This window comes from Myotis nattereri (assembly GCF_964212035.1).
Source record: "Myotis nattereri genome assembly, chromosome: 3".
NCBI classification, from domain to species: Eukaryota; Metazoa; Chordata; class Mammalia; order Chiroptera; family Vespertilionidae; genus Myotis; species Myotis nattereri.
Genome location: NC_138077.1, coordinates 1077501 through 1105174, shown reverse-complemented (window position 1 = coordinate 1105174; position 27674 = coordinate 1077501). Strand labels below are relative to the sequence as shown.

General features: G+C 59.9%; 2 long non-coding RNA genes across 2 annotated transcripts in view; both read left to right on the top strand.

Moving 5' to 3' along the window:
- The first annotated feature begins 402 nt into the window (after positions 1-402).
- LOC308516841 overlaps positions 403-27674 on the top strand; it is a 47178-nt gene continuing 19906 nt past the window's right edge. The window contains exon 1 of the long non-coding RNA XR_013995791.1: positions 403-471. This is a non-coding gene — a long non-coding RNA (uncharacterized lncRNA). The remainder of the gene's footprint in view (positions 472-27674) is intronic.
- Positions 1622-5216, top strand: LOC308517072. Its single transcript, XR_013995798.1, has 3 exons — positions 1622-1662; positions 2035-2149; positions 5196-5216. It is a non-coding gene; the product is annotated as an uncharacterized lncRNA (long non-coding RNA).

Genomic DNA, 27674 nt, shown 5'->3' with positions numbered 1-27674 from the left:
AGCCGGGCCTCCTCGGCCTGCCCGGCAGCCCCAGGCCGCGCCGCCGACGCCGCGCGGGAAGGCAGCCCTGGAAGCGCGCACCGCATCTTCCCCGCCGCGGGGCCGGGGTGCAGCCGCGCACCGGCGTGCGCCTGTTGTCAGCCTCAGCCCAACTCCGAACGCCCCGCTCCTGTGTCACTCGTCGCGGATTGGCCGGCCGGAGGCGGAGCGATAGTCAGGCGGTCCAATCGGATCCCGGTTTCCCACGCGCTCCTCAGGCCCCGCCCCCGGGGCCGCCCACGGAAGCAGCCTGACGGCTCCCATTGGCCGCCCGCGAGAGCCGAGCGCGCCGGGCGGAGCAGCGCCGCCGCCGTCGGGCGCGCGTCTCTGCAGCGCCGCGGTCGCCTCGGTGCCCGCAGCCCCGGGACCCCGGCGTTCCCGCACAGTGCGGCCCCCGTCGCCGACGTCCGACATCCGGGACGAGCGTCGCGGGTGAGTACCGCGGGCTGGGTGCGCGGCCGGCCGGCTAGAGCCACCCCGAGGGCCGCGGAGAGGATGCCCGAGCCACTCCGCTCCTCTGGGCACGTCCCGACCGCGTCTCCCGCACCCCGGGGTTCCGGCGGGTCCTAGCTCCCCCCGATTGCTCTCTGCTCGTATTGTTTTCGCGTTCGCCCACTCGGGAGGCGGGGAGGCATCTCGAGAGCTCAAACCGAGAGCAGGGAGGCGAGGCAGCGGCGTCCAGGCGGCCGGCGCCGAATGGAAGTGACAGTGTCCGGGCGTTGGCGCTCGGTCTTGCCGCGGCAGGAGGTCCGCGCTGACTCGCGGCGGTGGCGGCACTTGGTATTTGTGGGCCGATTTTTGTCAACTTCGGGAGGGAGTGCGTGCGTGCGTGTGGCCGTGTGTCTGTCTGCGACCTGGGCACCTCCGGGCCCGCGGTTTCGGTGACGCTGCCTGGGCGCTCACCTTGGCGATCGGACACACGGGGAGGAGAGCGGGGGTCGGTCCGCGGGGCCGGAGACCGCGGCCGCCCTGGGAGGGGGCCTTTCCAGCGGCTCCTGCGGGCGAGGAGACAATGACCGGCCCGGCGCGGGGTCCCTAGGCTGGGCGGGGGTCTCCGCGCGCGATCGCGGGCTCGGCCGCCGGGATGCTGCCGCGCCGCGCTGCTCACCGCCGGCCGGGACCCGCGTGGGGCCCGCTTTTGTTTACAGACCTCGCCATTGGGCGAGCTGCGGTGCCGCGCGCCCCTCCGAGCCGGGAGAAGTTGGTGCGCGCTGTCAGGTGACGCCCCCTCCCCCGGCCGCCTGGCGAGACGCTGCGGGGAAAAGACGCGCAGGCGGCGCCTTCCCTCCAGTCCCCGCTGCGCATGGCGCCCTGGTCCCCGCACCGTGAGGCGCCGCGTCCGGCCACGGTCCCTCTCCAGTGGGTGGCCGCTGCGGCCGTCGGGGCGCTCCCCTCCCTCCCGGGGGCTGGTCCTACCGCGTCCGCGGACCTGCCCAGGCTGCACCGAGCTGCCTTGGCTGTGTGCTGGCCGGGCTGGAAGGACGCGCGTGAGCCCTGCGGGACGCTGGCCAGTCCGTGCCCGCCCCCGTGGTACCCACGCGCCCCGGAGCATGTGGGGCATCTTGAGTCGGAGCGGGCGGTCGGGTTACCCACGTCTGCTGCCTTGGACGGGGCTGGATGGAGGTTAGGAACCTGAGTGCTGAGGTCAAACCGACCTGGGTTCCAGTCCCTGGGGTCCAGGCCACCGACTCCATCTCCCCACGCCTCGGGTTCGGAGTCTGGAGAGCCGGGAGCGCTCCATTTGTGGGTGCTGAGGTCGGGGGGGAGGGTCAGGACGACTAATCAGCTGCTGACAGTGCCTGCCACATGAGTCCCTGGAATAAGGGGATGTCCTGCCAGAGGGACTCTTAAGATCAATTTATTGGTTTCAGAGAGGAAGGGAGGGGGAGAAAGAGACATCAGTGATGAGAGAATCGTGGATCGGCTGCCTCCCGCCCGCCCACACCCGGGCCTGGGCCCTGACCGGGAATCCGACCATGACCTCCCGGTTCATAGGTCGGCGCTCAGCCCCGAAGCCACCGGGGCCAGGGGACCCTGACTGCGGACAGCAGTTCTGCGCTCGCAGCCCCGCGCTGTTCTGCTCCACACCCGGCCTGTCTCGCCGGCTCAGGTTAGCCATGTTGTGCTTAAGCAACCGGGCAGCCCGTCTTCCGTTGGAATTTCCTTCAGGTTCTAGTTTCTCCTTCTTTCCTTCCTTCTTCCTTAAGGCCAAGCTGGGGTGGGGGGGTGGGGGGGTGGGGGGGCGGGAAGGCTGTGCAGGTGGGAAGCAGCTCCGAGAGCCAATGGCAGCCGCGCACAGTGACTAATGCCCGGATGGAGGGAGGTTTGAACAAAGACACCTGGAGGCCGGGAGGGAGCACTTCCTGGTGGAAGTGGAACCTGAGCCCGGCAGCAGCGGGGGGAGCGCGACGCTGGGGGCGCGCCGGCTTCTGGAATAAGCTCTTTGCACCCAAGAGGTGCTCCTGCTCCTCGGAGGTCGGAGGTCGTCCTGGGGGGTAACCCGAAGCTGCTAAGGAAGGATCGCTGCCTGGAGGGGAGCCCCGGGGCAGCTGCGGAGGAGCCGGGAGGCGGAAGGGGAGGCGGGAGGAGAACCGGTTTCTCTGCGCAGCCTCGGGTGCTCTCCCGCTGTTCCCCCTGGTCTGCCCTGCGCGGCTCCACGCTGATGGTCAGGCCCAGAGACAGCCTTTCCACAGGAACAGCCGCGGGAACGCCTTCCCCCGCAGCACAGGTGTTTAGTCACGGCCATCCCCACTGCCTCCGAGCAAGATGTTGGGGGGGGGGGACTCCCGTTTCAACGCCTTTGACCCTCGGGGCAAATGATGGAGCTGGGTCCGGGGACACATCCTTTGAGCGCAGACCCCAGAGGCCTTTGTGGCCCAAACAAGCAAACAAACCAAACAGTGGGCGAGGGCCTTGCCCCCTGTCCACCCCTGGGTTCCCAGACCTGCCGGGTCACCCCGCGTGGCAGTGGGCAGGCTCCAGCCAGCGCGGGTCCGTGGCGTCCCGCTCGGCGTGGGTAACCTGACACCGGCTGGGGTTCCTGCCCTTGTTCTGGGGACCCCGGCCCTGAGGGGTGGGAAGGAGGCTCTGCCCCGCCCCCCTCCCCACTGCTCTCTGGGGGACCAGGCAGCCGGGGCGGGGGCCTAGAGTTGAAGGGAGCACGTAGTTCGGAAATCTCACTAGCTGACAGTGTGACTCCACTCCCGCCCGTCGCCGCCCCCGTGGACCTGGAAGGACTGGCAGCCCTGGCCTGTCACTCCCCCCATAAATTCCTGCAGTTCCACCAGCTGAGCCAGCCCTGCGGGGAGGGGGGAGGCGGGGAGAGGGGCCGCCAATCCTGAAAGTTGCCCATGGCCTCCACTGGCCCAGCAGCTCGCAGTCTGAAGGGGAGGCGCTCTGTGAGGTGGCCCTGAGCCGCCATGCGAGCTCCGAGCCCTGCTTTCCTGAGGGGAGCTCAGGGAACAGCAGGTAAGAGCGCACCTAAAAGTCAGGGACACGGAGAGGCGGAGGCCGAGGTGGGAGGCGGCATTGGTTCCTGTGGGCCGCTTTTGAGTCCGATGGATTCCCGCACCCAGAGGGTCCGGCTTGTGTGTCAGTCATTTGGGCTCCTTATTGAAAACACCTTTTCACTGGTGTGTGTGTGAGTGTGTGCGTGTGTGAATATGTGTGCGTGTGTGTGAGTGTGTGTGTGAGTGTGTGCGCGCGTGCGTGCGTGTGCGCGCGTGCGTGTGTATGTGAGTGTGCGTATGTGAGTGTGTGTGCGTGTGTGTATGTGAGTGTGCGTGTGTGCGTGAGTGTGTGTGCATGCGCGCGTGCGCGCGTGTGTGAGTGTGTGTGTATGTGAGTGCGTGTGTGTGAGTGTGCGTGTGTGTGTATGTGAGTGTGCGTGCGTGTGTGTGTGTGTGTGTGTGCAGGAGCAGGTGTTCCTGCTCCTGCTCCTCCTGTTCCTGTGTGTGTGTGTGTGTGTGTGTGTGAATGTGAGTGTGCGTGTGAATGTGTGTGCATGTGTGCGTGTGTGAATGTGAGTGTGTGTGCGTGTGTGCGTGCGTGTGTGTGTGGAGCATACATACATTTTCTTGCTAAATTACCAATAAATAGGTTGAGTGCATGTTTCTGGGGTCTGTCTCCCTCCGGACAATGTAGGACCAGAAAAGGCAGGTTTGCAGGGCCCCAGCCACACTCTGTTTCTCACAATTCCAGACTTCAGACCTCGTGGCCTCTAACGGTGCCGCTTTATGTAAATAATAACTCCTGTGTTAGAGGAACAGGGTCTCTCATCTGCACAGGCCCCGTCGCTGGTCTGCAAAGGTTTTTATTATGAAATGAAGGCGGCACTCAGGAGCCAGGCCGCGTGCAGCCAGGAGCAGGGTGTTTGAAAATGGAACAATGCGCCAGTGTGAGGAGATATTCCTGGTGAGGGCCTGCTCCCTGCCCCCTCCCCACCTGCACCCCCCCCCCCCCCAGCAGCAGACCTGCCTGTCCGGGCTCATTAAGAACTAAATGAAGGCCGGCGGTGGGGACTGGGGCCTGCGGTGCTGAGCGAGGTCCTTCTAGTCTTGGCGCTGTCGGGGGAGGGGGCCCAGAGGCTGCGCGGAGAGACTTGCTTCCCGTCCCGGTGGCGTGGGGGCCCTCGGGCGCGCACTCAGGGTGTTGGACAGAGGGACGCTTCAGAGCGCCCGTGGGAGGCGGCCTTCAGCCCAGCGCGTCCCGGGCTCAGCCTGCGCCAAGGCTGCCGTTCCCATCTCGGCTGCGACAAAGTTTCTTCCCGAGGGACACTGAGCGCAGGGGGGGAGGGGGATGCTCTGCGCAGGGGGGGGAGGGGCCCTGGCCGTTCTGAGCCCCCAGCAAAACAAACGGAATTGGAAGACACTTCAGTGTTTGTGGCTCTGAATGCGCGAAGGGAGAGGAAGGGAAGGGAGAGGAAGGGAGGGAAGGGTGTTTCGTTGAAAAAAAGATACCTGGCCCTGCTCGTGTGGCTCAGTGGATAGAGCATTGGCCTGTGGACCAAAGGGTCCCGAGTTCGATTCTGGTCAAGGGCAGGTACCTTGGCTGCAGGCTCCTCCTCCCCGGCTGGGCCCTGTTGGGCCTCCAATCTGTGCTTCTCTCACATCGATGTCTCTCTGCCTTTCCCTCTCTCTCCCACTCTCTCTAAAAAGCAATGGAAACATATCCTCGGGTGAGGACTTGAAAAACAGAAAAGATACCTTACCCGGCTGGCGTGGCTCAGGGCCTGAGCATCGACCTAGGAACCAGGAGGCCATGGTTAGATTCCCGGTCAGGGCACAGGCCCGGGTTGTGGGCTCCATCTCCAGTGGGGGGCGTGCAGGAGGCCGCTGACCAAGGATTCTCTCTCATCATTGATGTTTCTATACCCCCTGCCACTCTTCTCTCTGAAATCAATACAGATGTATTTAAAATAAAAATTAAAAAAATAGATCCCTGTGTTCTCTAAGTCTAGCCTCTGCCCCCGTGAGCTGAAGGATTGGTGTCGGGTTTGAGATGTGATGGGGAGGCAGTGGCCTGGGGCCCACACTCGCGGGGAAGGGGTGAGGGGGGATGAGAGGGGAGGCTGTGGGGCTCAGGTTGCTGGTCTTAAAGAGCCCTCCCTCCCAGCACCGTTCTCTGGCCCCTTGGCAATGGCTGCTCCAGCCCAGGGGCTCCTGCCCGCCGGTCGCCTCCTTGGCCAGAAGCTGCTAACCTTGGCCTTGGATCCCCTCCTGCTCCTCCTGCTCCTCCTGCTCCTCCTGCTCCTGCTCCTCCTGCTCCTGGCTTCCTCTGCCCTTTGCAGAGGTGAGGGAGCGCCAGGCAGCCCCGCCAGGCCGGTGGCGGGGAGGTTGGTGAGTCTGGGCGGGGATGCAGGTGTGGGGTGTGGGGGTGGAGGTGGGAGTGTGGGGTCGGGGTGCAGGTGTGAGAGTGGGGGTGGGGGTGTGAGCGTGAGGGTGCGGGTGTGGACATTAGGGTGCAGGTGTGGGTGCGTCCTATGATGGTGTCAGCAGCTTGGAAGTGGAGCGTGGAATTCGCACCCAGTGCGCATGGCTTACGGTCTTCAGGTGGAGGCCCAGGGGCCCTGAGGAGGGGTCTGCTGGCCTTCCCTTCCTCACACCCTGTTGGGGCCTCCTGGTTTTGGGGGCGATATTCCAGCCTGGCCGCTCAGAATGGCTTCAGATCCTGGTGACCCAGCTGTGCCCCGGGGTGCGCGGAAGGTACATGGCCGCCTGCTGGGCCCGCGGAGGCTCCCGCGGGAGTCGGGAGAGTCGGGATGGGTTCACTCCCACTCGCTACTCGGTTTGCGAAGCTCAGAACTGCGTTTGTTCTCCCCACGGCCTCCCCATGTGGCCTTTCTTTTACTAAACAGGAGCCTGCCCAGCCCACCCACGCGGGTGTAATGTTGCCTTTTGGGAAATGTGCGTCCCGCCTCCTCCCGGGACACAGGCTGGGACCCGAGGGCCCGGAGGGCGATCCCTTCAGGTGCGGTGGCCGCTGCGCTCTGAGAACACGCCCTTCCCCCCTGAGGCCCAGCCCCGGACCTGGGACACCTGGTCCTGCTGCTGTCATGGTCCCCTGCCCCGCGGCCCCCCCGCCCCCCCCCCATTCTCAAAAGTGCCCCGTTTGCCCACCTGCAGTCCTGAGGGTCAGAGTTGTCACCCTGATGATGGCTTAAACCAGTGTCTGCAGCCTTTCGGACCTCGCGGACCCCCAGGGGCCTGAGGACCCGGATTGGCGACCCCGGTCTGAACCACTGGGCGGTGGTCTCAGCCACTGGGGGGAGCGGCTCCCTTCCCCGGGGGTTAAAGGTGCTGGCCTGGGGCGCTGTGTGGGGACAATGCCAGGCCACTTTCTCATCTAGAACAACTGACCGGTGGACCCTGAGGTGACCACGCCGTCCGAATGCCCTGGCCGTGCTGGGACATGGCCGTGCTGAGCTGGTGCTGCTGCCTGCGGGTGCGGGGAGGCTTTGCGGTGCCTGTTCCCGGCAGGTCTAGCGCCTGCTCAGGGGTGCGGGCTGGCCATCGAGCGTGACTCAGTTTGTTTTAAATATGTTTTTATTGACTTCAGAGAGAGGGGAAGGGAGAGAGAGGGAGATACAGGAACATCGATGAGAGAGAGACATGGATCGGCTGCCACCTGCCCGCCCACACTGGGGGTGGAGCCGGCAACCCGGGCCTGTGCCTGGGAATCGAACCGTGACCTCCCGGTTCATAGGTCGACGCCCAACCTCTGAGCACGCCGGCCGGGCGGTCGTGAGTCAGTTTCGTTCCCACACTCTTGTCACGGTTCCACTCAGTGGCCCGTCCACAATTTTTCTGACGTAAATTATATTCTTAGGAAATGCAGAATTTTTAGCTCAAGTAAAGCCAAGTTTGATTTGATTCTAAAAACAGTGTGCACAGTAGTAACGCCACGAGTGTCAGCACACGTAGGACAGAGCGTGGATCAGGAGCAGCAGGAGCCCGTCCCCGGCCACAGCCCCACCTCTGCCCGCTCCAGAGACCACGGCTGCACCCCGTGTTTTTAATTGTCTCCGCCTGGAAAAGAGATGCCTGGGCCTCTGGGGGCGCCGACCTCCTGCTGCGAAAAATTAGAGTTCAGCTTCTTTATGTCCCCACCTCCCTCCTTCCTCTCCAGCTTTTTGATGATGATATTTTCAGCTCCTACATTGATTATTCTTCAGCCTTTCTTAAAAAAAATATTTTATTGATTTTTTTTTTTTTTACAGAGAGGAAGTGAGAGGGATAGAGAGTTAGAAACATTGATCAGCTGCATCCTGCACACCCCCCACTGGGGATGTGCCCGCAACCAAGGTATATGCCCTTGACTGGAATCGAATCTGAGACCCTTCAGTCCACAGGCTGATGCTCTATCCACTGAGCCAAACTGGTTAGGGCTCTTCAGTCTTTTTTTTTTAAAAAATATTTTTATTGATTTCAGAGAGGAAGGGAGAGGGGGAGAGAGAGAAACATCAATGATGAGAGAGAATCATTGATTGGCTGCCTCCTGCACGCCTCCCGCTGGGGATCCAGCCCGCAACCCAGGCATGTGCCCTTGACCTTTGGTCTGCCGGCCGATGCTCTATCCACTGAGCTACACCAGCTAGGGCGACACATTTTGTGTTAAGCCGATTTCACATAAAAAAGCAGAGCCATACCTTGTTTACTTAAAAAGCGGAGTTAGTGACTCAGCAGTTCGCTTATCAGAGCTCCGCGGAGGGACTGTTCGCGAAGGAATTTGGAAGTGGCTGTCTTGGTGTCTGCGTCCGGGTGTCAGCTTTCTGCTGGGTAACATTTTTTGTGTTGAATTAGGACACAGGTTCTTCGCTGGCGGCAGCGTCCTGGCCGGGGACGTTGGCAGGGACGAGGCATTTTTGGTTGCCACCTGGGAGGTCATGCTGGCATCTGTTTAGGTACAAGGAGACACCTGGCACCTGGTTGGTGCGGCCGGGACATCGCTGTCATCCAGCACAGAACAGGACGGTCCCCAGATGGCGAGGGCCGGGCCTGCGGGCAGTGAGGCTGAGGGTGGCATCCTGCATCTCAGGCGCAGCCCCTGTTGGAGGTCCCGGCCGGAATCCTCCGCAGGACGGCTGTGCTCTAGACGTTCGGAGTGAGCGCAGCAGATCAATAATCAGAGGCACTGGGTGAATTTGGTTATTTACAAACTGGTTATTGTCAGCCACAGGAAGATCCATTTCAGGGTAGGTTCCATGAACGGGATAATAATTTCAGGTGCTTGAGCAGTGACACCCCGCCCTGCCCTCAGGACCTCGCCGATCCCTGGCAGGCGCAGCCCTCGGCACTGCAGGGTCATGTCCTGGAGGGAGGACGTGTGCAGAGTGATGGTGGTGTCATGCCTCGTAAGCGGTTTATTGAGCATTAAACATATTTACAGCGCCCGGCGGCACGGCTCAGTGGTGGAGCATTGAGCTAGGAACCAGGAGGTCAGGGTTTGATGCCTGGTCAGGGCACAGGCCTGGGTTGCGGGCTGGATCCCCAGTGTGGGGCGTGCAGGAGGCAGCCAATCCATGATTCTCATCATTAATGTTTCTATCTCTCCCTCCCTCTCCGAAATCAATAAAAATATGTTTTAGAAAAACATTTACACAGCCCAGCCGGTGTGGCCCAGTGGTTGAGTGTCAACCGAGGACCCAGCAGCCTGGCTGAGTGGCTCAGTCGGGAGCGTTGTCCTTACACCCTTTCACGGTTCGCGCCCTGGTAGGGGCGCACACAGCAGGCAGCCAGTCAGCGTTTCTCTCCGTCTCAAATTCATGACATAAATAAAACATCCCTGGGTGGGGAGTAACATTTTATTTTTCAGAAACACTGCTTCAATGTCAGTGCAAGGTCTCCCGTGCCATTTTAGAAACGTTTTATGAATGTTAGAATAATGAAGAATGATGAATTCATCTTGAAATTCCTGCGATTAGAAATTAACATTTCAGTTCTACAATTATATCAACTGAACTTTAACATTTCATTGTAATTAAAAAATTAAAATCCGGTAACTGTGGTTTCCACTGAACTAAACAATTTCAGGATCTAATGATTTAAAAATTGACTCGCACAGTTTACCCTGTGGCCCCCCCCCCCCCCCCGAGAGTTAATGACTTAATGTGGGCTTGAACCTGCCTGCAACCCTGGCCTGGGACCCTCAGCCGTTGTAGCAAAGCTTCCAAACTCCCTTTAAGCAAAGGTGTGTGGGTCCAGCCGCTCCCCTTTAAGCACCCACGTGGCCTTCTGCTTCCCGGGGCCAAAACCAGGTGGACTTGACCTGTGAAAGGTGCAGGTTAGTGTCAGGAGCTCGGAGGCTCTGGCCAAGGACTAGAGGCCAATGAATGGCCCATTCTTTTTTTAAAAATATGTCTATTGATTTTTATTTTTAGAGAGAGGGAAAAGGGAGAGAGAGGAACATTGTCTCTTTTGCCTCCCCTGACGTGCCCTGACCAGGACCACACCCCCAGCCCCCAGCGCATGGGGTGACGTGCAGCCAGCGGAGCCACGCCTGCCGGACAGCAGGCCTGGTGAATGGGCTTCTCAGCGCGGCAAGGCTGCACCTACTCCTCACAGACAGCCTTTGAGTTCGGTTTTTTTTTTTTAATTGATATGGGGGCGGGGGTGGAGAGAGAGAGAGAGAGAGAGAGAGAGAGAGAGAGAGAGAGAGAGAGTTGTTGTTTGTGCATTTATGTTGATTCCTGCATGTGCCCTGAGGGGCCGGACTGCATCCTTGGCGAAGGGCCGGCTGCCTCCCCCTCTTCGTGCCCTCCCCTCAGAGGGAGGTCCTAGCCGGCTCCGTAGCGGGCTCCATAGCGGCTCTGCCTTGTGACCTCAGTGCTTCTTTCATTAAAAATTTGTTTCTATTGATGTCAGAGAGGAAGGGAGAGGGAGAGAGAGACATCAGTGATGAGAGAATCATTGTTCTGCTGCCTCCTGCACGCCCCCCACTGGAGACCGTGCTACAGCCCAGGCCTGTGCCCTGGACTGGAATTGAACCTGGGACCCTTTGGTACTCAGGCCGATGCTCTATCCCAGTGGTTCTCAACCTTCCTGATGCCGCGACCCTTTAATACCGTTCCTCATGGTGTGGTGGCCCCCAACTTCATTGTTACACATTGAACATAATGAAAGCACAGTGATTCATCACAAAAACAATATGTAATTATAGATGTGTTTTCCGATGGTCTTAGGCGACCCCTGTGAAAGGGTCGTTCGACCCCCAAAGGGATCGCCACCCACAGGTTGAGGACCGCTGTTCTATCCAAACCAGCTAGGACTGGGCTGTGTTTTTTGGTGTTAATCCTCACCTGAGGATATTGTTTCCATTGATTTATTTGAGAGTGGAAGGGAGGGGGAAGGGACAGATAAACATTGATGTGAGAGAGACACATTGATTGATTGCCTCCTGCACGTACCCTGACTGGGGCCTGGCGGGGGGAGTGGGGGTCAAACCTGAAACCGAGGGACGTGCCCTTGACCAGGTATCAAACCCGTGACCCGTCAGTCCTCTGGCCAGTGCTCTAACCACTGAGCACTGGGCCAGGGCCGAGGAGTGGTCTGTTAATGTAAATCGCATGGGCTGTGGTGACTGGTGTTGAGGGTGACTTGGTCAGAGGCCCTCTCCCTGCGTTCGTGTCTGCTCCTTCCTCGTGGTCATTAGGAAGCGCAGGGTGAGGCGGGGCTGCTGTCCATTTTGAGCTGAAAGGGGGAGCCGAGAGGACGTGCAGCTGCTTGGTAACCCCTGGCCGCTGCCGCTGCCCTTCCCAGTCGCCGACCTTACCTGGCGGCCTGCCTGTCTTTCCCTCCGAGCCCTCTGTGTCTGGGCAGCCTCCCCCCAGCCCCCGTGGAGGCCCCGCGGGACCCAAGGCCGGCTCAGCACAGACTGGCCGCGGCCCAGGGCCAGCCCCGGGGGAGCTGGCAGCACCGTCCACAGGAGCCGGCGGGGGAGGCCCCCAGCGAGGCAGGCGGCGTGGGGAGGGATCCTGGGCTGCGTCCTCCCCGCACGCAGGACGCCGGGAGTGCAGCTGCTGGCAGGCCAGGCACCGGGAGGTGAGCTGCCTGGGGACACGCTGCCATCAGGGGGTGGGGTGGGGGGCTGAGCCGGAGAGGGCACCCCACGGGCGGCCGGCGCCGCTGCCCTGGACGCGGAGCCAGGTGAGTCCTGCGTCTGGTCCCCGGGAGCCGGGAGGAAGCTGCTGGGGAACCCCGACCTTCATTAGGAAGACAGCCCCCTCCTCTGCGTCGGCTGGGCCTGTTGGGGGGCAGCCAGGAGGAGGTGCCTCTGAAAGCACCGCCCGCCCGGTGCTGCGTTTCTTGGCTCTGGGCACCGAGGGCGGCCGGGGGTCCGGTCCCGGAGGCCGACCAGCTGGTGGGCCAGCTGCCCGCTCAGTGTCGGGTGTGAGCCCCCCGCCTGCTGCCAGCTCTAGGCCGCCCCACAGTCCATGGATGTGGGTCTCCTCCTGGGAGCCCCCCCACACAGCGCATCACACCGCACACCCGGCTCCCCCACCGGCTCCCCCTCCCGCCGGCTTGAACACGGCTGTCCTGAGGGCTGACAGGGTCGCTCGAGAGTGAGGGGCGGGGTTGGGGTTGGACGGCCCCCCCTCAAGTCTCGGGCACCTTGGCCAAGATGCGCCATGTCTGAGCCTCAGCTTTCCTTTCTGTAAAACGGAGCGTGAGGCTGGAGAGGTGAGAGCCCCGAGCACTTTGCAGGGAGGCGACCGTCAGCTGGGAAGACGTCAGTTGTCTGTGAAATAAGGGTGGTCACCTTCAAACCTCCTCAGTGCGCGGCCAGCCGAGGCCCCGTGAGGCGGCCCTGGGAGATGGTGACGCCCGACAGGAACGGGAAGGACGGTGATGGCGGCCCTGCGGCTCAGACAGGACGCGTTTCTGACTTCCTCCCGAGGTGGTTGTGTGAAGGCCAGGTCACCGCTCGCCTGGGACGAGCGGGGGACACCACGGGCAGGGGCGTCACAGGAGCAGAGGGGCCTCCCGTGAGCAGAGGGGCAGGCCGTGCCCGCGCCATGGCCAGTGGAGCCGAGAGAAACTGACCGACCACGGAGGCTCGACTTCCCATGAGAGGCCTGCCCGGGCCTCCAGTGGAATGTGCCTGGAGGGAGGGGGAGGGACACCCCTCAGACATGGGGGAGGGAAGGTGATGGGTTGGAGGCTCTGGACCCGAAGCTTATAACCCACCTGGGCCTGCTGCTCCCAGTGCTGCCCCCTGCGTGTGGGGGGAGCTATTTCGGGGAGAAGCGTGTGCTGCAGGGGTGGCCTGTTGCTTCCTTCCGGCCTGAGCTGGGCGGGTGGTCTTGACCCACAGTCCTTTTCTAAATTTTTATTTTAAGTACTAGAGGCCTGGTGCACAAAATTCGTGTACATGGGGGTGGGGGGTCCATCAGCCCGGCCTGCACCCTCTCCAACCCGGGACCCCTCAGGGGATGTCTGACTGCCGGTTTAGGCCCGGGTGATGTAATTTGCCAGCTCTCCGTCCTTTCCAGTTGAAATGTTTGAAAAACGACCTAGTGGAGAATTTTTGGACGAGGGTTTCTTCCTAGTGAAGGACGGACGGGAGGCAGATGAGGGTGAATCTAGCAGCTTCTCCCTCAGTCCAGGCCCCTGCAGGCCCGCAGCCTCGCTGTGAGTCCGGGTCCTCTTGGGGGGAAGGAGGCGAGCCCCATCAGTTAGTAGCCCCGCCCTCTGGTGGGCTGGGTCCTGTCACTCATGGGTGTCAGGACTCCTGGCGTTTGGAAGGCACGGGTCCCCCTCCATGTATTGTCACCGTGGGGGCGGGCGTCCCTCGCCTGTGGCAAAGGTGGCAGGAGCCCGCTGACTGTTTGCTTGTGGGAGTCGGTGGGCGAAGCGAATCTAGAATTCAGCGTCCGAGTCCAGGACCAGCTTCCGTCTCCGGCCACAGCCTGTGTGCAGGACGTGTGTGTGTGTGTGTGTGTGTGTGTGTGCGCGCGCAGGAACCCCTGCGGGGCCGGCTGGCCACTGGCTGGTGCTGAAGGCCCGGCTTTCAGAAACCCGTGCGTGATTGGATTTCCCCTCTGATCATCCGTCAGAGCGAGCAAGGCCTTACCCCGGGACCCATTCATCCCCGAAGCCATGGTCCCCAACGGGCCGGCCTGCCCCCGCCAGCCACAGCCCCTTTTGCATTTAATACGACAAGTCCTGTCTTTAAGAAATTTCATGGATGAAAATGTAGAAATCAAAAGAAAGGAGAAAAAGCCTCACCCATAGACACGTCATGCTCGAAGAGCGACTAGAGCTTCTGTTTTCAGTTGCGGTGCGTGTGCGTGTGTGTTTATAACATCACAGCGGCTCCATTTTAAGTGCCAGTTCAGTGGCGTTAGGTACACGCACAGGGAGCGCATTCACATTGTTGCCAACCAGCCCACCTTCGGCTCCGGAACTTTTTCTTCTTCCCGCACTCACTGAACACCGACTCGCCTTGGCCCCGCCTCGCCCTGCCGCCACCCTCCCCCTTCCTGTCTGAGTCTGACTCGTCTGGACTTTTTGTGCAGGTGGAGTCATGTCGTGTTTGCCCTTGGTGGCCGGTTCTCCCACTGAGCACAGTGCCCTAGAGGCTCATCCACGCTGCAGCGGGGTCAGGACCTCCCTCCTGGTCGGATAACATCCCTTTGTCCACTTGTACATTTTGTCTGGCCCTTCACCCACGGTGGGCACGGGGGTTGTTGGCGTATCTTGGCTCTTGAGCGTCACGCTGCTATAATCACAGGGGTGCCAACGTCTATTGGGTCCCTGGTTTCGTCTTTTTTGCGATGTACCCTGAATTGGAATGGCTGGATTCTACCATAATTCTGTGTTCAATTTCTTAAAATATTTCTATTAAAAAATTTTTTTAAATTGAGTTTTAGAGAGGATGGGCGAGAGAGAGGGAGAGATAGATAGAAACATCAATGATGAGAGAGAATCATGGATCAGCTGCCTCCCGCACGCCCACACCGGGGATCGAGCCCACAACCTGGGCCTGTGCCCTGACCGGGAATCGAACCACCAACTTTTTGGTGCCCAACCAACTGAGCCACTGTCCAGGGCTCTGTGTTCAACTTTTTTTTTTAATAATATATTTTATTTATTTTTTACAGAGAGGAAGGGAGAGGGATAGAGAGTTAGAAATGTGGACAAGAGAAACATCAATCAGCTGCCTCCTGCACACCCCCTACTGGGGATGTGCCCGAAACCAAGGTACATGCCCTTGACCAGAACTGAACCTGGGACCCTTCAGTCCGCAGGCTGACGTTCCAGCCACTGAGCCTAGCTGGTTAGGGCCTTTGTTCAACTTTTAAAGCACCTGCCACCTGCTCCCACGGTGGCTGCACACTCACATCTCCCAGCAGCGCCCGGGGTTCCAGTGTCGGCCATCCTCGCTGTGGCTTGCGGACCCCTGTGTTTCGCAGCAGCCGTCCGATGGCGTGAGTGCCAGCTCGCGGGTTTGCGTTTCCCTGATGACCCTGACGCTGAGCATCTTCTCGGCTGTGGTTAGCGGTTCAGACGAGCCTGGCCTCCCCGGTTCCTGGCGTCTTTCCCTCGTTCTCACGCGTGTGGTCCTGGTCTGCCGGCCGTCATTGTGTGAAGGTGTTTCCGGTCGTCCGGCGGGCGGGTGTGTGTGTGTGTGTGTGTGTGTGTGTGTGTGTGTGTATCCCCACCAGGCAGGGTGCTCCTTGGGAAGCCCGCCTGGGGCCAGCGCATCTGCGGGCAGTGCCAGGGGTGCTCGGGCGAATGCGCCCCTGATGGCAGGGCAGGGCCTGGCGTGCTCTCTTGTTGCCGAGAGAGGAGCCGGGGGCTGGGCGCCTTTTCTCCTCCACCGATGCCCAGAGGAGAGGCCGCCCCGAGGGTAGGACTGTGATGGGGACAGCGCAGCGGCTGCTGGGGAAGCGGTGTTTGTGGGGAGCATGCCCTGCCCCCCAAGCACACTTTCCATTTCCTTTTTTCTCCGCGGAACCCAGAGGTGGTTTTCATAGAAACAGTGTTACCGGGGAGACTGTTGCCCAGGTTACCCCCAGCGGCGGGAGCCCACATGCCGAGGCCCCGGAGCCCGTGGGCGGCTGGGGAGACCAGAGGGACCAGCTCGCACCTGCCTGGCCGGGTGCTTGCCGGTGAACGTGCCGCCCGCCTCGCCCCGGCCACACCGGGCGCGTGTCCTCCACGCCGCGGGGCAAGAAAGAGAAGTGTCGTTGTGACAGTGTGTTCACTTCTGCAGCCACAAGCTTGGCGCGGAAAATCACTGGGTTTCCTCCCTCCGCTTCTGCAGGAAAGTCCAAAACCAGCACCTGCTCCAAACCACGGTTGTCCACCCCCGCCCCCCCCAGGCTCGGGGAGAGCGAGCCTCCCTTTCCCGCCCATCTGTCCTGGCTCCCACCACGGGCTCCGCTGGGACAGAGTGGGCCTTGTCCGGTGTCCCACCCACCGGCTCCCACACCGCCCGCAGGGCTCAGACCTGCCAGGCCAGGGCTGGGTGACCCTGAAGTCGGTGAGCTTTCCTCCTCTCCCCCGGGCAGAACCCGTGGGCAGCGTTCCTGGCTGAGAAGCAAGGCCTGGAGCTGCAGCTCCCCCACCAGGCTGTTGGGTGATTGGCCCGTTGGGTTGGAAACAGTTGTTGCTTCTCTAGTCCGGGTTTGCATTACGTTTGGACCAAACGTCACCCAGGCACCCAGCCTGTTCAGCTCCAGCTTAGATCACCAGGTGGAAAGACTTGGGTGGAGCGGGGAGGGGCGGGGGCAGAGGTTCTGGGGATACAAAAGGTCCCCCCAGGAATGCCCAGTTGCAGTCCTTGGGGCCTGTGTGGACGGTACTGGCCAGCGGGTCTGGGTGCTGTGGAGAAAGAGGACAGCGAGGCTCCTGCACGAGAGGCCCCTTTAACATAAACTCCGTTTCCCGTCCCAGTGCGTCCTCAGGGGCCCACCTCTGCGGGACGCCCTGCTGCGGGAGGGGATGCGGGCGGAGGGACCGCGCGGGAGTGCATGGGTGGCCGCTGGGGGCTGCGTTGTGGTGATGGACGTGACCTGGACTTACGCGGTGAATGGTCATGGTGCACACCCGAGGCTGACATAGTTCTATGCCACCGTATCTCAATAAACAGTAGGTTACCTTGAGCCCGGCCAGTGTTGCTCAGTGGTTGAGCGTCAGCCTATGAACCAGGAGGTCCCGGTTGAATCCCGGTCAGGGCACAGGCCCAGGTTGTGGGCTCCGTCCCCAGTAGGCGGCGTGCAGGAGGCAGCCGGTTAGTGATTCTCTCATCATTGATGTTTCTCTCTCCCTTCCTCTCTGAAATCAATACAAATATATTAAGAAAATAATCGACTTGAAAGAGTGTGCATGTTGCAAGAAACTCCTTGAGCATGAGACTCAGGGGGAAGTCTTGGTCATGAGCCTGGGCACCTAAGATGGTGAGCAAACGGACTGAGGTCTGTTAAGCAGCGCAGGCTGGTGGGGGAGGGCCAAGCCCCGTGGCCCAGGCTTGGCGCACGTGGCTTGTCAGGGCCTCAGCTTCCTCCTCTGTAAAACGGGCTTTGCAAGCCAGTGAATCTTACTAGAAGGTGACCGTTTGGCTGAGGCTCTTTGTAAATGGCTGGGTGCCTTCAGGATCAGACCCTTCCCTGCTCTCTAACTGCCCCCGTGGGACCCTCGGCGTGGCTCCCTGGGTGTCCTAACCAAGCACCATAGCCAGTGCCTGGACACGACACACGCGTCTCCTCACGGCCCTGGAGGCAGACGTCCGAGGTCCAGGTGTGGGGGGCCGTGCTCCCTCTGGGGGTTCCTGGGAGAATCAGTCACATTTCCTCTCAGGGTCCAGGTTGCGCCTCCGCGGTGCCTTGGCCTGTGGGTGCATCACTCAACTCTGCTGCCTTTCTTTTTTAAAATATGTTTTTATTGATTTCAGGGAGGGAGGGGGAGGAAAGGCTAGAAACATCAGTGATGAGAGAGAATCGTGGACCGGCTGCCTCCTGCTCGCCCCACACTGGGGATCGAGCCCGCAACCCGGGCCCGTGCCCTGACTGCGAACCCTGACCTCCTGCTTCCTGGGTCGACGCTCAGCCCCTGAGCCCCGCCGGCCGGACTCAGCTTCTGCTGGGAGGATACGAGTCATGCTGGGTGAGGGCCCACCCCCCGTGTGTCCATGACGTGCTCACAGTAACGAACGACACGGGCGGGACCCATGGTACAGTGGCGGTTTCCACAGAAGTGACAGCGCCGGCTGGATGTGGGCCCCCCACCCCCATGGCGACGCCGGTGACCCTCAGGCATGCGGGATGTGGCTGTGTGGGGAGCTGAGCCTTTGAGGAGGCGAATAAGTGAAGACGAGGCCCCTGGGCTGGACCCCAACCCAGCCTGACTGGTGTCCTATGGGAAGAGGGGATGTGGACACAAGTGGAGCGGCCGGGGTTCCTGCCAGAGCTGAGGCCTGAGGATGGGGAGGGGCCCCCACTGCCGGCCCAGGAGAGAGGCCTGGGAGGACCCGGACCGGGACCAGGCCTTGGTCTCGCAGAAATAAGTGTCAGGTGACTCAGCCGCCCAGCGACTCCCGTCACCCCCCGGGCCGGTTAGGGCTTCAGTGCGAGTTGGATCCACAGCCCGGGATGGAGGCCGCCTTTCCCCTTCGGGGTCCTTGGATGGCAGCTCCACAGGGTGCTGGTTCTGACCCGGTTACCAGGGAAGGCGGCCCGCTCCGCCCGGTTCCTGCCTCGCCCGTGTGCCTGCTGTGGGCCCCGAGGGGCTGCAGGGGGTGTGGGCTGCTCACCTGCGGCTTGGGGGCACCTGGGGACTCGCTGGTAGCGGGAGCCGTCAGTTCGGGCAGGGTGCCCGCTGCGCCCAGGGAACCGCCTCTGGCTCAGCCTTTGAAATGAGGACTTTCTCTGGGCCTGGGGTGGGGTCGGGATGGGATGCGCTCCCTGCTCGCCCCGCCCTCCCGTCCTCGCCCCATCACGACCACGCCCCGTGGCCCCGCCCCATCCTCTGGCCCCGCCCCTCTCCCTGGCCCCGCCCCATCCTTCTGGCCCCGCCCTTCTCCCCGGCCCTTCCCGCCTCCCTGGCCCCGCCCCATCGTTCTGGCCCCTCCCTTCTCCCTGGCTCCGCCCCATTCTGGCCCCTCCCCTCCCGGGCCCTGCCCACCCTCCTGGCCCCGCCTCCCCGCTCCCCGAAGTCCGGGTCCCGGGAACTGGCGGTGGGAGCTGGAGGAGGCGCCCGTCGCTAGGAGACGCCCGGCTATTCTTGCTCCTGCCGCGTGGGTGTTTGTGTTGACAGCGGCGGGGGAGGCGCCGTGACGCGGGCACTCGGGGTGCGGGCGCAGCGGGTCGGAGGCTCCGAGCGCCGGGCAGGCGACTGGGCGCGCACGTGGCCCGGCTTGGCAGCCGCGGGGACCCGGTTTGCTGCCTGTGCGGGTCCCGTTCTGCCCTCCGGTCACGCGTGCAGGGGCCGCCTGAGGCCAGCGGCACCGCCCCCGCGGGTGCAGGCGGCTCCCTCGCGCCCCTCCCCCCCACACGTGCTCGGCTTTGGTGGAGCTGAGAGCCCCGTAATCACCACAGCCTCCTGGCGCACAACACACACCCCAGGACCGTCTGCGGGCCGCGCACCCGCGGGTCTCCCAGAGGGATGTGCTCATTGTGGGGCTCCTAGCTTTAGCCGGTTGCTACGCCCCCTGCGATGTCTCCCCCCAATGCAGTGCGTCTCCATTGCCCCACAGGGCAGTCTGGGCTGCCCCTGCCGGGGTGGCTGACGGGCCCCCACCCCCGGGGGTGGGTACAGAAACCCAACACCTACGCATCCAACCAACTCGGTTCCACAGCCAGATGGGAATGTGCTGGAAGCGCCCGCGAAAGTCTGGCTCTGTCCTCCTCTCTCCCCTCCCCCCAGGAAAAGGTGCCCAGGATTGCCGTCCTGGGGCTTGGGGTTTCCCTCACTGTACCCCGCTAGTTTCCTGGGGCTCCCTAACAGCCCTGCAAACGGGGGCTTAAAGCAGCAGGTCCTCCCTCTGGGCTCAGGAGGTGGAAGTCCGAATTCACCCCGGTCCCTGCGGGCACTTTGAGGCGTCCTGCCCTGGTCCCTCTCTGTCCCCAAATGCCCCTCTTAGAGCCACGGCCCCTGGGGCAGGGCCACGGATGCAGCACGACCTCCTCCCACCTCCATGGCCTGCAGGGGTGGGCAAACTTTTTGACTCGAGGGCCACAATGGGTTCTTTTTTTTTTTTTTTTAAATATATTTTATTGATTTTTTACAGAGAGGAAGGGAGAGAGATAGAGAGTTAGAAACATCGATGAAAGAGAAACATCGATCAGCTGCCTCCTGCACACCTCCTATTGGGGATATGCCCGCAACCCAGGTACGTGCCCTTGACCGGATTCGAACCTGGGACCTTTCAGTCCGCAGGCCGACGCTCTATTTTTTGAGCCAAACCGGTTTTGGCTCACAATGGGTTCTTAAACTGGACCGGAGGCCGGAACAAAAGCATGGATGGAGTGTTTGTGTGAACTAATATAAATTCAAAGTAAACATCATTACATAAAAGGGTACGGTCTTTTTTTTTTAGTTTTATTCATTTCAAACGGGCCGGATCCTGCCCGCGGGCTGTAGTTTGCCCACGGCTGGGTTAAGGCCTCAGCATATCTGGGACATATTTGGGGGCTCAGATGAACCCCACACCACCCCTCCCACTTGGTTGCTGCCTGACACCCCTTCCCGGTGTGATGTCAGCAGGTAGCGACTCTCTGTCCCGCCCCCCTTAAGTGTCTCCACCCCCCTTCCCTGCTCCATCCTTTAGTCAGTGCTCTCTGCTCTGTCCACCTCTGAGCACACGCGTCTCCCTGGACACGGCTGTTGTGTCTTTCGGGGGGGTGCACGCTCTCCAAGACCCTGGGTGGTGCGCGCCATGGAGACCCGAGCCCTTGCCCGTGACCTGAGTCTGTGAACCCCCAGGTTAGGGGACTGGGACGCCAGCTCCTGATTGGTTGTGTCCCTGGTACCTCCCCCAGGCCGAGCACTAGCCTGTGTTTGTAAATATTAGTTGAATAAAGAAGAAAACTTGCCCGGCTGGTGTGGCTCAGTGGTTGAGTGTTGACCTATGAACCAGGAGGTCAGGGTGTAATTCCCCGTCAGGGGCACATGCCCGGGTTGCAGGCTTGATCCCCAGTAGGGGGCGTGCAGGAGGCAGCCGATCTATGATTCTTATCATTGATGTTTCGCCCTTTCCCTTCCCCTCTGAAATCAATAAATATATATGTTTTTTAATAAGTGAGTGCATGTATGTGCATGCGTGTGTGTGGGAGTGAGCGGGGCAGGCTTAGAGCGTGTGCTGTGGCGGAAGGAAGGGAGCCGGCGGAGAGGAGCGGCCGCCGCCTGCAGGAGAAGTGCTGGCCGGAGGGAGCCACGCGGGCAGTGACGCACCCAGAGCCCTCCCAGCGGCGCGGGCCCCTGAGCAGGTCAGTCCTTTCCTGGCGTGGCGTCAGCTCTTTAGAAATCTCCAGCCGAGGGCGTTTTCCCACCGGTGTTTAGAGAGAGCGGGAGCGAGAGGGAAAGGCCGAGAGCAACATCCACGTGCGAGAAACACGTGGACTGGTTGCCTCCTGCACGTGTCTGGACCAGGGCCTGGGCTGGGCAGGAGCCGTCCTTGACCGGAATGGAACCCGGGACCCTTCGGCCTGCAGGCTGTTGCTCTACCCACTGAGCCACACCGACCAGGGCAGGTGCTGGGCTTTAAAGGAGCCGGGACAGGTGCTCTGCAGGACTCCCCGCTCAGAAACCTACACAGGTGTTCAGCGTCTAACAGGCTCATGCTGGCTCGCGGGTCCTTCCCCCCACAATCCTCCACAACGCCCACACTCGGCGGGAGCCGGCGTCGGCTGCTGCAGAGCGAGCCTGTCGGGAGCAGTCATCTTGGTCAAGGCCGCCTGGTATTGTAAGGGCAGCAGTTCGTTTGGCTCTAGAGCAGCGATTCTCAAGCCTGGCTGCACATTAGAGTCACCTGGGAATCTTTTTAAAATCCTGATTTCTGGGCCTCATCCTCCAGAAATTTTGTTTCTTTGTTATGGGGTGAGGCCACAACATTAGTAACACAAACAGAACTTCCGGAGGATGAGGCCCAGAAATCAGGATTTTTAAAAATATATTTTATTGATTTTTTACAGCGAGGAAGGGAGAGAGATAGAGAGTTAGAAACATCGATGAGAGAGAAACATCGATCAGCTGCCTCCTGCACACTCCCCACTGGGGATGTGCCCGCAACCAAGGTACATGCCCTTGATCGGAATTGAACCTGGGACCTTTCGGTCCACAGGCCGACGCTCTATCCACTGAGCCAAACCGGCCACGGTGGAAATCAGGATTTTAAAAAGATTCCCAGGTTATTCTAATGTGCAGCCAAGGTTGAGAACCACTGCTCTAGAGAAAGATTTAATCTTTTTCTTTCTTTTTTTTTTTTTAATTAAATCTTTATTGTTCAGATTATTACATTTGTTCCTCTTTTTTCCCCCCCATAACTCCCCTCCTCCCAGTTCCCGCCCCACCCTCCGCCCTCACTCCCCACCGACTGTCCTCATCCATAGGTGCACGATTTTTGTCCAGTCTCTTCCCGCATCTCCCACACCCCTTTCCCCCCCAAGAATAGTCAGTCCATTCCCTTTCTATGTCCCTGATTCTATTATAATCAACAGTTCATTCTGTTCATCAGATTATTTATTCACTTGATTCTTAGATTCACTTGTTGATAGATGCATATTTGTTATTCATAATTTGTATCTTTACCTTTTTCTTCCTCTTCCTCTTCTTAAAGGATACCTTTCAGCATTTCATATAATCCTGGTTTGGTGGTGATGAACTCCTTTAGCTTTTCATTATCTGTGAAGCTCTTTATCTGACCTTCAATTCTGAATGATAGCTTTGCTGGATAAAGTAATCTTGGTTGTAGGTTCTTGGTATTCATCACTTTGAATATTTCTTGACACTCCCTTCTGGCCTGCAAAGTTTCTGTTGAGAAATCAGCTGACAGTCGTATGGGTATTCCCTTGTAGGTAACTGAGTTTCTTTCTCTTGCTGTTTTTAAGATTCTCTCTTTATCTTTTGCTCTTGGCATTTTAATTATGATGTGTCTTGGTGTGGTCCTCTTTGGATTCCTTTTGTTTGGGGTTCTCCGCGCTTCTTGGACATGTAAGTCCATTTCTTTCACCAGGTGGGGGAAGTTTTCTGTCATTATTTCTTCAAATAGGTTTTCAATATCTTGCTCTCTCTCATCTTCTGGCACCCCTATAATTCTGATGTTGGTACGCTTGAAGCTGTCCCAGAGGCTCCTTACACTATCCTCGCATTTTTGGATTCTTTTTTCATTTTGCTTTTCAGGTTGGGTGTTTTTTGCTTCCTCGCATTTCAAATCATTGACTTGATTCTTGCGCTCCTCTGGTCTGCTGTCGGGAGTCTGTATAATATTCGTTATTTCAGTCCGTGTATGCTTAATTTCTAGGTGGTTCCCCAATATAACATCGAGGGTCTCATTAGTTTTCTTGTAGATCTCATTAAGTTTATCGGCGGCTTCTAAACAGTTCTTGAGAGACCTTAAAAGTGTGGTTCTGAACTCTATATCTTCCATTGACAATTTTGTCCTGTTTCTTTGTCTCCGCATTTTGTTATGCTTCCTTGGTGCACCCCCTAGTGGTCTTTGTTTGCAGTCTTATAGTTAAATCTTGATTGTTGTAGCTAATTCCAGGGAGGGTTTGACCTCCAGGCCAAGTGGCTATGAGAATCAGCTGTGTCTGCAGTGAGAGAACTTCTGTCCTCTAGGGAGGTGCTAATATGGCGTTTGCCTGAGGCTATCCGGCAAATGCCTCTGTGCAGGGCTTGGGCGGAGTGGGTCGCACAGGATCAATAGGGTGGGCCGGAGAGAGCAGTTATGGCGGCTCTCAGTCCTGTCCCCAGGGGCTCTGCCTCTCTGAGTCCCAGCAATGGCTGCAAACCTCGGAGAGAAAGCTGCACTCGCTCTGACTGAAGCCAGACAGTCGCGCTTCTCCCGTTTGAGTCTGGGTCCCTAAAGACTCGCCCGGATCTGGAGCTCAGAGTCTGCGACTCCCTCCCGATTGAAAACGCCAACCGCGCCCTCCACCGCCCGCCCGCTCCGCGCACTCCGCACCTCCGCATGAATTTGACTTCAGCAGTGCGCCTCCTCTGAGTGTCCTTATGTGTTTCTCTTTCCTCCTAGTTGTAGGACCTCCACTCAGCCAGCGTTCCTGTGGTTCTGGGTGATGTCCATTCCGTTTTTTGGTTTCACTTTTGAAGTAGTTGTTCAAAGCAGCAAACTCCGGCGTTAACCTATGCCGCCATCTTGGTTCCGACCAGATTTAATCTTTTTCTTGATCTCTGTTCCTTTAAAAAAATTTTTTAAAAAAATTGATTTCAGAGAAAGGAAGGGAGAGATAAGACACATCAGTGATGAGAGAGAATCATGGGTTGGCTGCCTCCTGCACACTCCACATTGGGGATTGGGCCCGCAACCCGGGCATGTGCCCTGACCGGGAATCGAACCGTGACCTCCTGGTTCACAGGTTGATGCTCAGCCACTGAGCCACGCTGGCTGGGTTCTTTGCTCGTTTTGAATGGCCAGGTCTTCTAGTTCTAGAGCTTCCTTGGCCCTTTCTCTTTCTTTGAACATTTACGCTCCTCGGTCTGGCCTTCTGATGGTTCATGCTGGTGACAGCATCTCCGTTCATGGCCAAGCCTTACATCAACTACTGACCACATACTGAGTTACATGCACACCGTGGGGTCGACTCGTGATCCGTTTCATAGACCAGGAAACTGAGGGCTACCTGGTTTGGCCTGGAGGTCCCCGGTGGTTACGTTAGGGTTCAGCCTGGTTGGCTCAAGCTGTTCACGGTGGGTGCCCCAGCCCCCGGCCTGTGGTAGTGAAACTTCCTGGGCCCCGGGACCGAACAGGAAGCCGACGCTGCAGCATCGCACCTGGAGCTGACTGAGGAGCTCACAGGAGGGCGCGCTGAGCGGCGGCCCGAAGACACAGGTGTGCTGGGTTCCGGGCCAGGCTGGGCGGGTGGGGCGCTGGGCTGCACCCCAGCAGGGCAGGACGAGGCCTGTCCTTGGACCCGCATTGGTGGGGCCGGAGGGAGGAGTGGGACGGTCCCCAGGGATGTGCCCGGAGCACCCGGGCTGGGTGGGGCCCAGGTCTGAGATCTGGCGCCGGTCCTGGTCCTGCTCAGGCAGCGGTCACTCAGGGCCGGTCTTCCCCCCAAACCCCGCCTCTGTCCAGGCCAGGGAGCGGCAGGAAGGCTGTCTTTCCATTTGGAATGTCAGGTCTTCCCCTCGAGTTCTAGGCGAGGAGACAGTCTGAAGAGTTAGGAGGCTGTGCTGTCACTCATGGCCCGTGGGCGGAGCTCAGGGCTGGCGACAGCCAGGCTCCGCCCCTCCTTCCCCGTGAGAAGCGGGACTGGGGGACGCGGTGGGTGCGCCCTGCTGTCCTGGCCGTTGTGTTTGTAAGTTCTGGGGGGAAACACCTCTACTCAGCCACCTCCTGCTTTCTCACTCCCCCTCCCCTCGTCACACAGGCCCGTGGGGCTCCTGCCCCGTGTTCTCACCTCTTCCCATCTCTCTCCGCTGGCCGGGGGCTTGCCCAGTCCCCGTGGGTTTGACCAGGGCCGTGCGCTGCTCCAAGGTTCCTGTCCGGTTCTGAGTTGCCGGTCCCGGTCCCTCGGGAACCCTGGAAATGTGGGTAAACCCAAGGGCACCTTCACTTGGTGACAGCTGCCGGCCGACACCTCCTGGGGTGGCGGGTGGGGGCGGGTGGGTGCTGCTTACATTCGGGGTCCACGGCTCCCAGAGCTGGGCGTGAGAGGGTGTGCAGCAAAGTGTGCAGAGGGTGTGTGAGGGCGTGCAGAGTGCATGAGAGGGCGTGAGAGGGCGTGAGAGGGTGTGCAGTGAGGGTGTGTGAGGATGTGAGGATGTGAGGGTGTGCAGAGAGGGTGTGAGGGTGCGAGAGGGTGTGAGAGGGTGTGCAGTGAGGGTATGTGAGGGTGTGCAGAGATGGTGTGCAGAGAGGGTGTGAGGGTGCGAGAGGGTGTGAGAGGGTGTGCAGTGAGGGTATGTGAGGGTGTGCAGAGATGGTGTGCAGAGAGGGTGTGAGGGTGCCAGAGGGTGTGAGAGGGTGTGCAGTGAGGGTATGTGAGGGTGTGCAGAGATGTGTGTGAGAGGGCGTGAGAGGGTGCGAGAGGGTGTGAGCGGTGTGCAGCCAGAGGCGGGCATCCTCGGGGTCGGGTGATGGAGCCTCAGCGGGAGCAGGTCAGCCGCTGGCGGGGCTGTGGGGAGTTGTCTCTTGTAAGCAACTTGCACAGTTTATTTTAGGGAAGTTTCTGTTCAGTTTAGGTTGCAACATGCTTTCCAGGCGCAGCTCTGCATGGGGAGCAGCCCTTTCTGAACGGCCCTTCTCCACGCTCAGGGGCCCGTGCGGTGGCTCGATGCTGCCGCCATGTACTCACACTGTCATTTCCCTTTAACGTTTTTCAGGGTAATTTTATACCGTTTATTATAGATTCATGTGTTGGTTTAAAAGTCTAAGTTCCGGGAGGACTTCAGCGTCTCTGACTCGCTCAGGCAGAAGAGATGCATGTGTGGGATTTTGAATCCTGGCTTTCATGGCGCTTGTTGTGGCCACAGAGGACGTGCCTTCTACGTCCCGACTGTGTCCAGCGTCTCAGCACTTAGCCTTGCACGGAGGGAGCTGCCCAGGGAGGAGGCCGGGCTGGGAACAGATGGTGAGGACGGAAGTCACCTGCCCCCTCCCCCCACTGCCTGGCGGCCTGGCCCAGGGGTCTGGCTCCCTGTCCGTCAGGGCCGGGCTCCTGCGGCTGAGCCCAGGGGCGGGCTGTGCCGGCCGGGACGTCTCAGGTGCGGGAAGCAGATGGCCAGCAGCAGGCCCCCAGCAGGTGGGGCTCAGTGTCTCCCAGAACCGTCCGAGGCTGAGGCGACAACCAGCGACGCACCAGGATGGCTCTTTCCTCTTCCTGCTCCAGCGTCTGGGTTTGCAGTCCGGGCCGGGGGGCCGTGGTCCTGCTGCCCGGCGCGCCTCGCAGTCTGCACCCTGGGGTCCCCCGCGGGCCCCACAGAGCGAGAGGCCGCCCCGGAGCCGCCGCCCAGCCGCCCGCCGTCAGCGCACGTGCTGCAGCGGTGACGCGTTTGGAATAAAGTGCAATTAGAAGGGGCGTTTCGCAGCCTCTGCCTGGCGCCGACTTAACCCTGAGCCCGAAAGGAAGCAGCTCCGACCGCCTGGCAGGGCGCGCTCTCCATTCCCACGCAGACTCTTCGGGGGCAGGCGTGGACTTGGGGGGCATCAGGGCGGGTCCCGGGGGCCTGCGGCAGCACTTGCCTCCGACCGCCTGGCCTTGTCCGACTGTGTTCACCGATGTTTGCGAGACGCCGCCTCCTTCGTGCCCAGAGCCTGAGCACCTGATGGAGGAGCCAGGAGAGACGGCGCCGCGTCGCGTCGGCAATGCCGACCCGGGCCTTTGCGGCCACACGCTGGGGTTCAGCCCTTCGGTAGCCACCTCTGTGGCGGGTCGTGTGGTCTCCCAGCTTCTGTGCCCTTGTGGTGACCTTGCTGTGACACCTTTGCCAGTGGAACATGGATGACTATAGAGGAGCAGTTCTCAACCTGTGGGTCGCGACCCCTTTGGGGGTCGAATGACCCTTTCACAGAGGTCTCCTAAGACCATCGGAAAACCTTTAATTATATTCAATTTGTAACAATGAAAATACATCCTGCATATGAGATATTTACATGACGATTTATAACAGTAGCAACATTACAGTGATGAAGTAGCAATGAGAATTATTTTATGGTTGGGGGTCACCATAACATGAGGAACTGTATGAAAGGGTCGCGGCATCAGGAAGGTTGAGAACCGCTGCTATAGATGATAGATTATAGATTATAGTCGCACAGTGCCTGGCGTAGCAGCAGCTCAGCCAATGGCCTCCATCGCCATAACCTCACCGTTAGTACGCCCTTACCTTGCTCTGGGTCACTGCCAGGGTAGGGTCTCCATGATGTTTCAGTGTTTGGTGACCTTGACCGTGGACGTCTATTTAGTTCAGGACCTGCGAGCGGAAAATTAACTCCACCTGGTGCCCAGGGGCCGG